Below are 5,441 nucleotides of genomic sequence, written 5' to 3'. Positions count from 1 at the left end.
GAATCGCTCCATCTGAGTTGCTCGCGGCGTGCACAACATGCTTATTGAGTGGGGTCTGGTTGATGTTGTCAGCTCAGAGCAGGGGACAGCAGGCAGGACCCAGAAAACAGAACCCAGGTCTTCCCAGGCGAGCACTCCCTCCCTCGTCCACACAAGTGGAGGCTCACTCATGGCCCCCTGCATGTTCCAAGAAGTGTCCCTGTCCCTGCTCCTTACGGCTGTGGGGCCACAGGAAGTCCACCTGGCTTAAACAAAGAGTTGATTGGCCCAGTTCACATAAAAGAACAGAATAAACTCAATAAAAGGAAAAGGCTCCTTGAAGTGGTTGGTTCCAGGGCTGGAGAGGGGAAATGCAAGATGAGTCTGGACCCTCTCACATCAGAACGTAAGGATGTGCCCTGAGGGCACGGGGCTGCGTCCAAGAACACAGGAGCCAGCCTGGAAGAGCTCGCAGGGGCCCAGGGGAGCAACTGGAGTGAGAAAATAGCAGTAATGTTGGATTTTTACCACGGAATAAATAATCTGTGAGTTCGTACTAATATAAATAAATAAAGCGACAAAGTGGGTGAGAAGGAGCAGTGCCCCTTGATGAAGAATCTCCGCTCATGTAGGAGGGAAGTGGGAGATCCAAGCTGGAGCAGCTGCTGCTGCAGGTGAGACCCCTGACACACTCGCAAATTGGTAGGCGGTTTAAGGAACGGGATATTTGCATAGCTTGAAAGCACCTCCCAAGGAAAAAAAAAAAAAAAAAAAACAGGAACTTCACAGTGGAGAGACCTGGCAGGTGCCACCCTCAGATCAAAATGAACTTGAGCAGTAATGACACATCCACACCAGGCACTCCTGACACCACGCCCTGAGGAGGACGTGTCAGTTCTGGGAACATCACACTCATTGTGAAAAAACATCAGACGGATGAAACGTGAGGAAAATCTGTAGTTGGTTTTATGCGGATGTTAATCTCTTAGTTTTGATCCCTGTGCTGTGGCTGCTTAAGAGGTCAGCTGGGCGAAGTGTGTCTGGGGACCCTCTATGACTGTTGCATCTTCTGTCTAAGTCTCCTGTCATTTCAAAGTAAAAACAAAAAAAGAAGACAAGGGTAGCGGCTTCAGGTACGGCTGGACCCAGCACTCAGTGCTATCTGGGCTTGTGGCTCCAACTCTCAACTCCTCCATCAGAACTGTGAGAAATGCCTTCTTTCAGATTCTAATCCTGCAAGAAGAACTGCATGGTCTTCCCCCAGAAATCCTAAGAGTAGCTGCTGGTGTCTCGTGCATGCGAGCTGCATATGGGCCCGCATCGGCAGGAACCCACGCTGAGAGGTGCTTCGGTTTGAATGTCTGGTTCCTCCCAAACTCGTGTTGAAACTTAATAGCCATTGTAACATATTAAGAGGCAGGACTTTGAACTGGTCAGGCCATGAGGGTCCTGTCCTCCTGACTGGGTGAATGCTGTTATTGTAGGAGTGGGCTCTTTACAACAAGGCTTGTTTGGCCTCCTCTTGCTCTCTCTACCCTTCTCTGAGCCCTTGTGTTGTGGGATGACACAGCCAGAAGGCCCTCGCCAGGTCCTGGCCCCTCCACCTCAGACCTCCCAGCCTCCCAAACCATGAGCCAATACATCTCTGCTCATTGTAAGTTACCTAGTCTTGGGCATCGTGTTATAGCAGCAAAAAGCAGCCTACGGCAGTCACCGTGCTAAAACCTGCAGCACCTTGCGTGGCTCAGGGCAGTCAGGTTCCCTTGAAGTAAGTGGGAGGTCGTCACCTCTGGAAGTGCTAGGGGAGGGTGATCTGGAGGAAATCACAGTGGTGTTCTACTAGAAGGCTGATGACTCCTGGGGAAAGTGCCAATGCTCACCTGCATCTCTGCAAGCTCAGTCCCTGGTGGAATCTCCAGGAGCACAAGGGCCATCTCGACAACTCCACGTTCCCAGCACCCGGCCCAAGCCCGGCCCATGATCAGACAAATGCCTCAGTGGGGTGGCATGGATGTTTTCACACATCCAGACTGCCGCATGTGAGAAGCTGAGCTGGCGTGCCACTAGCTGTTTTGATGTAAACAACAGTTTTGTAAAACCCTGGACCTAATGGGCCTGACTAACTGCTGGTTCTGTGAACTTGAGCCTCCGCGTCCTCCTGTGTCAGAAGAGCACAAACCACTTTTGCGGAGAGGTTATGAAGACAGAAATGACCCTGTGACCCCTTTGCAAAAAATGAAGAACTGTTCCCACTCATGCATGAAGCTGGATCTTCTCAAGTGGGAAACAGGCATGGTAAATAGATACTGTTTCAGCCTGTGTAATCTGGGACCAGTTTTTTTTAAAGCAAGTCTAAAGTTTTTTTCAGACTACTGCAATATGGTACATGATAGGAATATTGAAATTTATTAAAAACAAAAGACTTTCTCTAAGTGTCACTTCTAAGTTTTATTCAAAAAGCAGATACATCTTAGGTCCTTTAGAGAAAGGTGTTTCATACATCAAGAGGCATTGAAAATTGCAGCCACTTGGCCCTCTAAACATTACATTACTAAACTATTTTATTTACTGAAAAGACAAAATGCCTTGAAAAGTGTCCATGAATCCAACGGTGGTCTGCAGATTCACAAATGAATTATTTGAATATTTCTAGAAGAGCAACCATAGATTTATGTCCATACTATTTACTGGCCTAACAGTTGCAAGAAATTGTATTAAATGGAAAAATGTGAGAAAGTAAATATCTGCTGCCTGATATTGGAGAGGAAAATTGCTACTACGTCACCCAAGTAAGGAGCTGCCAATTTTAGGGATCATTTCCCTTTAAAAAATGATTGACAGTACCTTTAGGGGGAGTTAGAGTTCCTCCCAAAGGATTCATTCATAGCTATTTATATAATTCATGTTACAAAGGGCTTTAAAGATGTTTGTCTAATGTTTCATTGCATCCCAGTGAAACAGGAGGCTTCGTCCGTGTGCTATAGAGGGGAAAGGCCTGAGAGCCATGTGGTGGCCTGCCGTCACTCGGCTCCTGGGAGGCAGCCTTGGGACCCAGGCCTCCCCCCTTCCCCTCCCCTTGCTGGGGGACACTCATGGCCTCCCCTCTGTGGCAGGAGGCCAGTTGTTCCTGGTGTGCACTTGGCCTCCCGCCTTTCCCACTGAGGTCTCGGTATTTCTCCTTCTGGTTTCCCCCATGTGATTTCTTGTTAACAGCTTTGGTAAAGGTGCAATTCATAGACCAAACAATCCACCTGTTTAGTGTGAACAATTCAGTGGCTTCTCGTATAGTCACAGAGTTGCACAACCATCTCCAGTTGATTTCAAAACATTTTCAAAATGTTTTTGCCTCCAAAAGAAACCCAGTACCTGTAACCTATCACCTCCCCCACACAATCGCCCTGTCTCCCTCAGTCCCAAGCATCCACTTATCTACTTTCTGTCTCTATGGACTTCCTTTTTTCTTTTCTTTTCTTTTTTTTGAGATGGAATCTGGGTCTGTCACCCAGGCTGGCATGCAACAGCGTGATCTTGGCTCACTGCAACCTCCGCCTCCTGGGTTCAAATGATTATCCTGCCTCAGCCTCCTGAGTAGCTGGGATAATAGGCATGCGCCACCATGCCCGGCTAATTTTTGTATTTTTTAGTAGAGACGAGGTTTCACCATGTTGGTCACGCTGGTCTCGAACTCCCGACCTCAGGTGATCTGCCCACCTCTGCCTCCCAAAGTGCTGGGATTACAGGCATAAGCCACTGCACCTGGCCTGGACTTTCATATACATGGAATTATGCAATATATGGCCTTTAGTTTTTGTTTGTTTGTTTTTAAGAAACAATGTCTTGCTCTGTCACCCAGCTGGAGTGCAGTGGCACCATCTTGGCTCACTGCAGCCTCAACCTCCCGGGTTCAAGTGATCCTCCAGCCTTCCAGGGAGCTGGGACTACAGGGTGCATGACTGTGCCCAGCTAATTTTTAAATTTTTTGTAGAGACGGGGTCTTGCTATATGACCCAGGCTGGTCTCGCTATATGACCCAGGCTGGTCTCAAACTCCTGGCCTCAAGCAATTCTCCAAAGCTACCATGCCTGGCCTAATATGTGGTCTTTGTGTCTAACTTCCTTCACTCAGAAGAACGTTTTCAAGGTTCATCCATGGTGTCCCATGCGTTAGTACTTCATTCCTTCTTATAGCTGAGTAGTGTTGATTTTAAGTATAGACCACATTTTGCTTATCCATCCATAAGTTGGTGGACATTTGGATTGTCTCCACTCTGTCTATTATGAATAATGCTGCTGTGAACATTCATGTCCCAGTTTTTGTGTGGACACAGCTCCTCATTTCTCTTGGGTATATGCCTAGGAGGGGAATTGCTGGGCAATACAGGAATTCCAATTGTAGCTGTTTGGGGAACTGCTAGACTGTTGTCCAAAGCAGCTGCACCATTTGACATTCCCGCCAGCAGTGTACCAGGATTCTGATTTCTCCACACCCTCAACAACACCTGTAATCTTTCTGATAGTGCCATTCTAGTGGGTGTGACATGGTATCTCAGCATTTCTCCCTGGACCCAATCAATACAAAAATGATGTCGCTTCCATATCCTGAAGGTTAGAGATAAGACTGATAGTCAAACACCTGTAGAATCCAAGAGTTGGAAGGGCAAACGTAGGGAGCAGCCAAGACTCCTGGGACAGAGAGCCCGAGGAAGAGCTACTCCTCAGGGCTAAGTCCAGACCTTGTTGGAGACAGCGTGGCCCCGGCGCAGTGCCCGGCAGAGAAGTCCCTGTGGAGAACTTGCTGGAATATGCCTTCCAGGGGTGCCAGGGAAGTTGTGCACAGGGAGGTGGCTTGCTGAAGGCACTGCATGATGAGACTTCCCCAGGAGGGCGTCAAGGGAACTGCTGGCTTCCGGACGCTGCTGGCCACCATGCTTCCACGAGCACAGGCCGGCTGCAGGAAGCTGTCCATGAGGGGGCACTCAGCTTTGTCCCTCCAGGGCTGCAGTGGGAGGCTGCCTCATTCTGGGAATCAGCATAGGATTACCTACACGTACAATCCGTGCTTTAAAATATCAGCTTAATTAATTACAGTCCACTTTGCTGACTATTTTGACTCATAGGTCAGAACTTGGATGGGAAAAAGAGGCGCCATTGCTCAGACCTCTCATGCCCAGCACTTACTAGAAAGGAGGGAAGAAATTGGAATACCTCTGCTCCCCGGGCGCCTGCCCTGGGGTCAGCAGTAGAGGTTCTCCTGTTCCTGCTCCCACCCCCCAAGTCCTCCCTAAGCCCTACAACTAGTCCTCTCAGGGAGGCTTATCCTAAAAAAAGTCAATTTGATAGCAATCATTTCACATGCTTGGGTAACCCAGATCTCCCTCAGGGGTCTTTGCATTCGTCAACAAATAGTTCCAGGAGATGCTGCTTTGGGAGCCTTTTCCCTATGGCCAAAAGCAAAAGCCAGGC

At 48.5% G+C, this 5,441-nt stretch overlaps 1 protein-coding gene across 1 annotated transcript in view; it reads left to right on the top strand.

The window, feature by feature from the left end:
• Nucleotides 1–5,441, top strand: part of CNDP1 (carnosine dipeptidase 1) — a 78,455-nt gene that overhangs the window by 16,956 nt on the left and 56,058 nt on the right. The window lies entirely within an intron of this gene.

Source organism: Macaca thibetana, chromosome 18 (assembly GCF_024542745.1).
Source record: "Macaca thibetana thibetana isolate TM-01 chromosome 18, ASM2454274v1, whole genome shotgun sequence".
NCBI classification, from domain to species: Eukaryota; Metazoa; Chordata; class Mammalia; order Primates; family Cercopithecidae; genus Macaca; species Macaca thibetana.
This window is presented reverse-complemented; position numbering and strand designations above follow the sequence as displayed.